Source organism: Mchenga conophoros, linkage group LG3, assembly GCF_057382185.1.
Source record: "Mchenga conophoros isolate Kocher_MC1m ecotype Shallow Benthic linkage group LG3, M_conophoros_male_GT1.1, whole genome shotgun sequence".
Taxonomy (NCBI): domain Eukaryota; kingdom Metazoa; phylum Chordata; class Actinopteri; order Cichliformes; family Cichlidae; genus Mchenga; species Mchenga conophoros.
In genome coordinates this window covers 78,114,033-78,123,099 of record NC_140528.1, presented here as the reverse complement: position 1 = coordinate 78,123,099, position 9,067 = coordinate 78,114,033, and the positions used below count along the sequence as shown (strand labels likewise).

Here is a 9,067-nt window from a genome sequence, read left to right as displayed (position 1 = left end):
ATCATTTAGAGCAGCGATGGGCCCATGTATGAACTGCATATTGGCCCTTTGGACGTATGTAGTTGTCTTTGGTAGACCACGCTGGATTTTCTTTGGCATGACGACATCTTTCTGTTTCCGCCTGATCAGAATATTTCCTATGCTCATCCTTTGAAAGTGACTTCCACTGTGGACAGAAGAACACAAAAAAACAAATCTGGAGGTGTTACAATGGAAACATTAACTCTTGCCCTCTTAACTCTGAACTCCTAGAGGGGCTATGACACCAATAGAGTAAATTCACAGACTCCGCCCCCAGCACGGCTCCAATCGAAGCTGAAGTGAAGCCGTTTCAGAACATTTTGCTCTACATATTTGAGTTGTTTGCCATGCTTGGTAAGTCATTTTTTCAAAGATTGTTTCAATTGTTATTAGCTTTTACTTCTGTGGCTCTTTGGAGTTGAGACAAAGCTGTGTGAAAGGCATTAGCCATGTTGCTCGCTGATAGCATAACATTCTGTTTTAGCTAGCTGAAAGGTATTGTTTGCAGGCAAATACCACAGCCTTGAAAAAAAGCTTGCATGTGAATTTTCAGTCAAACCTTTGGTCAAATACACCTAAAACAATGTCTAGAATGTGAAATGTTGGTATAATGGTGCTACTCGAAGCCTGAAAATGATCTCCCATAAAAATTTAAAAAACAAAACGAGCAAACAGCAGTAGCAGACGTCCTGACTGGGTTCTACGTTAGCAGTTAGATCCCTCCAGAGTTTTGTGCACACGGTTTAGGTAAAAATTAAAAAGGTTGAGGTTTTACATTTAGTTCAGTATTACCTGTTGCCTGTGTCCTTGTCTTTTGGGAAAATACTTTACACAAGTAATGGCTCAAAGAGGATTCCTTTTTTTTTTTTTTTTTTTTTACTGTGCTGCAATTGTTTACTGGATTATTTGTGCCATTAATTAGTGTCAACTCATTTTTATTCAATCTCCGCACAGGATATGCTTGTGAAGATGGAATATGGGGGAGAGCAGAAGTGCGTTGAAGTTCCACAAAGGGATGAATGAAGGACATGCATATTGTATTGAAGAAATAAGTGATGAGAATGCTGTTATTTGCATTTACCATGTCAGACCTTTTGATAAACAAAATTCTAATGAAAGTGAGAACATGTACACTGTTACATCTTTCAGAAAATGTTTTGAAATTGTGGTGCACAGTTCAGAATAAATGGTTTTCAAAAACCATTGCGTCTTTTTAGTAAATGTTTATTTCCAAAAGAAATTTCTAGAAGTTCAGAACAGTAAAATTCCCGCTTTTTAGAATGAATTAGAAGATAACTCTTACGTAGTTAAACTAAAATACTCTTTGAGAGTTAATATATAAACTCTTAACACCAAGTGTTAAATTATCAACTCCAGACAGATTTGGTGTTTAACACTAAATCAGAGTTAACGTACCAACTCTCCAAAAAGAGTTAAATTAACACTCTGGTGTGGACCCATATAGACACTTTAATAGTGTTGAAATCAAATCCGACAGTGTTAATTTGGACATGCTGGATTTGCTGTGTATGATTATGATTTCTCCACTAAAAGTGAGATCAGTGGGCTGTGCATAAAACTACATTCATACATAACTTCACTTTACGCTGCTGAGTTTTCTTTTGAATTATGATTCGCTGGCAGTGATTTACTGATTAGCAAAGCTTCAAAGCACAGTTACACAAAGGTAAAATACAAGGAAGGTGACCGCAGATTGATTTTAGAGTTAGGGTCCAGTGGGGAAAGGAGGAGGACGGGAAGGGCTGGGTAATGGCCCAAGAAAAAGGAGTACCTTCTGACCCCATGTTTACACAATATCGTCTAAATTTTCTCTGTTGTCCATTTTAATGACAGCGGAAAGTTTAAGTGCTGTTCTTGTCAGCAGTTAAACCTTGTGCAGAGTGGTGGTGATTTAACTGATTAAGCTAAATTGTGCAGCAAAATAAATATGTATACATTTATATTTATAATATACATTTAAAAGCAAAAGGTTACTCTGCAAATTCGAATTTTAAAGCCTTTCTTGTGATAATGGTTGGTTCAGTAAATTTACTGAACCATCACATCATCATCATCATTCAGCAGTGATGATCATTATGTTTGGATCAGACAGCCTGCAGCGAAGGACTTGGGTGTGTGTCAGATGCCACAGTAACACAAACCATCAGGGGATCTGAACAAAAGCTCTGTGGCTGACAAGTCGTAGCATGAAACCACGAGAGGAAGAACTTGAACACCAGTCATTTTGAAAGATTTTGCATTGTGTGTATGTGTGTCTCTAGGTTCTTGTTTATGTGCAACACCAAGGCTGGAGAGTTTCCCGCCCTGAAGTCAGCCACACCTGCCAACAATCATACTCACCTGCTGCTGATGATCCTCGTCATAGGCTCACCCTGAAACAGAGTGGCTGAGGTTTGGGATCACTAAGTGAGTCAGTAAACTCCGGCTCACTCAGGTGAACCTGTCTTTGTCCTTTGTCGGTGAGAAATGAACTAAATTGTGTCTTGTTTTGCAAACAAACCAGAAGGGAGAGTGTGGGGGGAGCCGAGCACTTTTATAAATATTGCTGAGGGAGTTGTTTCTTGTACCACGGACCAAGAGGAGAATTCACTGTTCGGAAGTTTGGGAGATTGTCACGGAGGAAACCATGCTATTCAAACTGTTTTTGCACATCTTTGCTTGTTTGTTCACTATTAAAAAAATAAATTCAAAAATTAACTCTCACCTATCCAGTCCTGTTTCTCCAAAACCTGACAGGCTGAATTTTTAAGTAAAATGTTGCATATGACTTTGTTGTTTGCAAAATTGGGCGTAACTTTCTAAAATTATAAGCATATATAATTACAGAAAATTACACTCCAAGTTGACATTAAGGTTACTCACTGTTGGTTTCACATAGCTGTAGGCTTCAAGCGTGTGTTTTTTTCCAGTCGGTTTTGTATCTTTTGTTTCACTATTTTTCTTTTTTGCATGCAAGTATGGGCAGAAATCTGTGCCATCAGAAACTGAATTTGAATAAGTTAAATTTGAATTTGAATTGCTCAGATTGAATCTGAATTGTAACTTGAATAAATGCTTTTGAAAACTGAATTTGAATTATTCTAATTTGGAATTGAATTTATGGTTTGAAAATGATCATCACTAAATTGAAATTGAATTTTATATTTTGAAAATGAATTGATTTGCTTTGAAACTGCATTTTATCCTTTAAAAATTCAGCTCTCGAATAATTTCAGTTTCACTTCTCACCATTCAGTTTCAGTTATACAATTCAATTTCAGTTCCAAAATTCAGTTTTTTGGAACTTACATCCGGTTCTGGTTCAAGCGCAGATTAATAGAACTACGTTTTACTAGCGGACCGAAAGTGTTACTGACGGGAATCTACAGCGTCTTTAGCTGAATTAAGACTTCAGAAGTCATTCGTCATGTCGAATGAACTCTCAGGTTGGTAATAAATGTACTACATGTATAAGAACAAGCGTCATGTTAACAAATGATAGCCGTACGGTAACTTTTATGCTTATTGTAGCTGCTAGCTAAAAACGCTAATTTAGCGTAGTTTGCCATGAATTCAGCTTTGACAACAAATATGATCGACTGTTTCTAGTAGAATTCCAAGGTTGCAGAGACCCCTACAGTAGGGAAACATGCAAAACGGTGTCCAAACCTTTGTATTTTAGCTTTATTTGGTGCATCATATCTTTATTCTCTTCCCCCTCCTGCCCCCCCCCCCCCCCTCTTTCTTAAATAGATAACTATCATATCTGATATCATATCTCACAGTACAATAATATTGAATGGGTTGCATTGTTGTATTTTGTCATGTTTCTCAGGTCTTTGTCTGAATTTCTACGAACATTATTGCTAAGGATTGTCTTATTGCATTGGAGTCACACTGGGTTAAATATGTACACTTGGGTTTTAAGGGGTATTTATTATTTTCTTCTTTTTTTTGGGTTGTATGGAAGCCCCAAACGCAATTTCATTGTTCTTGACAATGACAATAAATAAATAAATACTAAAATACTTTATTTATGTCTTACACAGCATCCCAACTCTTTAGCTAACTTAATAACTTTAGCTAAAGTGAATAGTTAGTCTAATTCATTAGTGCAGCATTACTGGATCACCTCTGTTTGAAGTGATATAATATGATATACAACTATCACTGTGTTTAACTACCATAATAATTCTACTTAATTAGATTTTTTTTTTTTTAAACATACTGCTCCATTAATATGTTTGACAGGCTGAAGTTGTCGGGTCACCTCCTAAATCGACCATCTTTTACAGGTGGTTTGTGCCAGAAATGGAGTGTCCACTGAAGAGTGAAGATACTGAATCTCTACGCCTTGCCATCCATCCCTCTTGTGCCTTCATCTAGACAAGAGACAAACGTAACCACTCTCATATGCTCTGTACCTACATCACCTTCCCTGACAGTCGTAGCTTGGCTCATCTGAGGGTGAAATTATAAGAATGTGTTATTTTGCAAAGTGCTCTCTAGGGTTCCTAAATAAAATATGGCATTGAGGTCTTTTGAATTAATCCCTTCTTCTGAAATATAAGAACCTCTCCTGGTTTTAATGGCACTTTGGATTTCCTTACTTTCTATTCCACTCCCAACCCCAAATAGATGCTGACAAGCTGCCACAGTAACATGGAAGAGGGAAAGAAGTTGGAAAGGACTACTGCAAATAAACCTAATGCCTAACAATGAAAAGTGTAAAATAAGAACAATAATAAAGATAAGATGAAGTAACAAGTTTTTAGTTTTTAGTTTATTCCAAATGATCATCCAGATGTCTGTGACATGTGATGACAAACACCATAATGGAAGGCCTTAGTCATCACATGCTTGAACTCATCATATATTTTTGCATATGCTGAACAGGCAGCCAGACATGCTGTAACTGTGGGGTAGAAAACAGCATAAACACCATACGGCAGGGGTCTCAAACTCCAGTCCTCGAGGGCATGGAAAAGTTGCATGACACTGGCCCTTGAGGACTGGAGTTTGAGACCCCTGTCACACTGCCCTGTCACACCTGGAGAAGAGAGACACGTATGTGAGGATGCTGTTTGTAGATTACAGCTCAGCATTCAATACCATCGTTCCCTCGAAGCTGGACAGGAAACTGCAGGATCTAGGACTGAGCAGCTCCCTCTGCAGCTGGATCCTTAGCTTCCTGTCTGACAGACGCCAGGTGGTCAGACTGGGCAGCATCACCTCATCCCCCATCACACTGAACACTGGTGCTCCACAGGGGTGTGTACTGAGCCCTCTCCTGTACTCACTCTACACCTACGACTGCACAGCCACTAACAGCTCCAACATCATTGTGAAGTTTGCGGACGACACTACAGTGGTGGGTCTTATCACCAACGGTGATGAGACGGCTTACAGGGAGGAGGTCAGCGCCCTGACCCACTGGTGTCAAGACAACCATCTCACCCTCAACGTCGCAAAGACAAAGGAGTTGATAGTGGACTTCCGGAGGTGCAGAGAAGTACACACCCCCATCACCATCAACGGCGCTGCTGTGGAGAGAGTGAGCAGCTTCCGGTTCCTTGGCGTACATCTGGCTGAGGATCTTACGTGGTCAGTACACACAAACAAAACAGTGAAGAAGGCGCAGCAGCGCCTCTTCTTTCTCAGGAGACTGAAAAGATTCGGCATGAGCCCCCGCATCCTCAGGACCTTCTATCGCTGTGCCATTGAGAGCATCCTCACTGGATGCATCACCACCTGGTATGGCAACAGCACCGCCTACAACTGCAAAGCTCTCCAGCGAGTAGTGCGGTGCTCTGAACGGATAATTGGAGGTGAGCTTCCCTCCCTCCAAGACATCTACAGGAAGCGGTGCCTGAGGAAAGCGGGGAGGATCATCAAGGACTCCAGTCACCCCAGCCATAAACTGTTCAGACTGCTTCCATCAGGAAGGAGGTTCTGCAGCATCCGGTCCCGTACCAGCAGACTGAGAGACAGCTTTTTCCATCAGGCCATCAGACTGCTGAACACGTCATAGACACCTCAGCTTCACTACTGGAACTTCAACATTATGCACTCCACACTGTATATAAATGCCACTTGTTTTGCACATATTCAACTCTGTATATTTTATATATTTTATTATTATTATTTTATTTTATTTTTTTACTATTTAATTTGTAAAAATGTGTATACACACACACGTAGGAAAATATTTAGCATACACTATTATATATTGTACATATATTTATTAGTTTCAGGTTGGCCATTCTTGTATTTTGCTCGTTTGTGTTGTTGTGTTTGCACATCTCTCTTGCTTGTGGGGCTCGCACACAAGAATTTCACTCGCATGTGCTGTGCCAGTGTGCCTGCACATGTGATGTGACAATAAAAAGTGATTTGATTTGATTTGATATGGAATATGACAGGTGTGGTTGAACTGCATGAAGACTCTGAAGTTTCTCTTCTCTTCTGGCAGGACAAGAATGTGGCCTTGTCCTGTGAGCCACTGTAAGGATGTACTTAGAGTAGAACTGGACTGTCACCGGCCTCAGGCTCTTCACCCTTTTCAAAGACAAAGCAGTCATTTAGATAAAATATTAGATATTGTTTACCTGTAAATGCACAAAGTAAATTTAGAAATGTAATTATTGTCAAGAGTGAACAAGCACTGATAGTGTAATCTACAGCTGTGGCCAAACGTTTAGAGAATGAGAAGTGTTGTTTGCTTATTTACAAAGTTTGCTGTTTCAGTGATAGTTGTATATCACATTATACCACTTCAAACAGAGGTGATCCAGTAATGCTGCACTAATGAATTAGACTAACTATTCACTTTAGCTAAAGTTATTAAGTTAGCTAAAGAGTTGGGATGCTGTGTAAGACATAAATAAAGCTAAAATACAAAGGTTTGGACACCATTTTGCATGTTTCCCTACTGTAGGGGTCTCTGCAAGCATACAGAGGGGGTACTCTGAGAGGGTCCAAGATGACAACCTTGGAATTCTACTAGAAACAGTCGATCATATTTGTTGTCAAAGCTGAATTCAGGGCAAACTACGCTAAATTAGCGTTTTTAGCTAGCAGCTACAATAAGCATAAAAGTTACCGTACGGCTATCATTTGTTAACATGACGCTTGTTCTTATACATGTATTACCAACCTGAGAGTTCATTCGACATGACGAATGACTTCTGAAGTCTTAATTCAGCTAAAGACGCTGTAGATTCCCGTCAGTAACACTTTCGGTCCGCTAGTAAAACGTAGCTCTATTAATCTGCGCTTGAACCGGAACCGGATGTAAGTTCCAAAAAACTGAATTTTGGAACTGAAATTGAATTGTAGAACTGAAACTGATTGGTGAGAAGTGAAACTGAAATTATTCGAGAGCTGAATTTTTAAAGGATAAAATGCAGTTTCAAAGCAAATCAATTCATTTTCAAAATATAAAATTCAATTTCAATTTAGTGATGATCATTTTCAAACCATAAATTCAATTTCAAATTAGACTAATTCATATTCAGTTTTCAAAAGCATTTATTCAAGTTACAATTCAGATTCAATCTGAGCAATTCAAATTCAAATTTAACTTATTCAAATTCAGTTTCTGATGGCACAGATTTCTGCCCATATGCAAGCTCTGTCCTAAGAGGTCTTTCTGGTCCATCATGAGTTTTGGTTTGCCCTCATGGATGAGGTGTTAAGGCAGAGGCCTTCTACCAGGACTCCAGTCCTAATGACCTCCATTAACCTGAGTGTCCCAGTGTGCACAGGCACCTTTAATCAGGCCTGATATTTGCCTGAGTATGAAGTCTCGAGCAGTGCTGCTGAATCTGCTGGACCAGGACCAAAAAGAAGAAGGAGGTGCCACAACTGAGACCCTTGGTTTGTGTTTCCAGCTACTGAGTGGAGCATCATACAGGGTGGTCTCCACAAGGTGTTCAGGGATGCTCTTCTCCATTGTCCACTGCATCATGTATCTCTTGGGTTTGCAGGGCTGATGTGACTAATGCCTGCCATGTCACTAAAATGTATTCAGAACGATGCAAGATCAAAGTGGTGCAAACCAGTCTCCCCTTCATCTTGCACATCATCCTTGGGCTCATCCCCCGGGGCCGCAATGTCACCAACACCAAGGCAGATGTTATGCAGAACAGCACATGCTGCTATGACCTGAAACAGATGTTTCGTTCTGTAAATAAAGTGTTTATACATGCACATACACTAAAAACAATAAAGATGTATTCTAATGACTTATATATGGTACAAAGGTGTGGTGCACCTCCAGCGCTTGGAGGAAGATGGCATGGAACCTTGTCTTCATCATTCCAAAAGCATGCTCTATAATAGACCATGACCTGGATTGATGAGAGTTGAAGCGCTGGGCACCCACACCTTGGACTGGCCTCTTGTAGGGAATGATAAGAGGGAGTGGATGTTGGACAGATGGGTACCCTCCATCTGTGAGGATGAAATGCACTGGAGGAGGGTAAATGGCCTGCCAGTACAGTGGGCTGTTGTGGAGCACCCTGGAGTCATGCACTGACCCCGACCAGCCCACATATGTACAGGGAGTGCAGAATTATTAGGCAAGTTGTATTTTTGAGGAATAATTTTATTATTGAACAACAACCATGTTCTCAATGAACCCAAAAAACTCATTAATATCAAAGCTGAATGTTTTTGGAAGTAGTTTTTAGTTTGTTTTTAGTTTTAGCTATTTTAGGGGGATATCTGTGTGCAGGTAACTATTACTGTGCATAATTATTAGGCAACTTAACAAAAAACAAATATATACCCATTTCAATTATTTATTTTTACCAGTGAAAAAAATATAACATCTCCACATTCACAAATATACATTTCTGACATTCAAAAACAAAACAAAAACAAATCAGCGGCCAATATAGCCACCTTTCTTTGCAAGGACACTCAAAAGCCTGCCATCCATGGATTCTGTCAGTGTTTTGATCTGTTCACCATCAACATTGCGTGCAGCAGCAACCACAGCCTCCCAGACACTGTTCAGAGAGGTGTACTGTTTTCCCTCCTT

The 9,067-nt window shown here is 39.8% G+C and overlaps 1 long non-coding RNA gene across 1 annotated transcript; it reads left to right on the top strand.

Moving 5' to 3' along the window:
• Nucleotides 1-247: 247 nt before the first annotated feature.
• Nucleotides 248-1,224, top strand: LOC146580629 (uncharacterized). The gene is made up of 2 exons (XR_014891699.1): nt 248-375; nt 976-1,224. It is a non-coding gene; the product is annotated as an uncharacterized LOC146580629 (long non-coding RNA).
• Nucleotides 1,225-9,067: the final 7,843 nt, after the last annotated feature.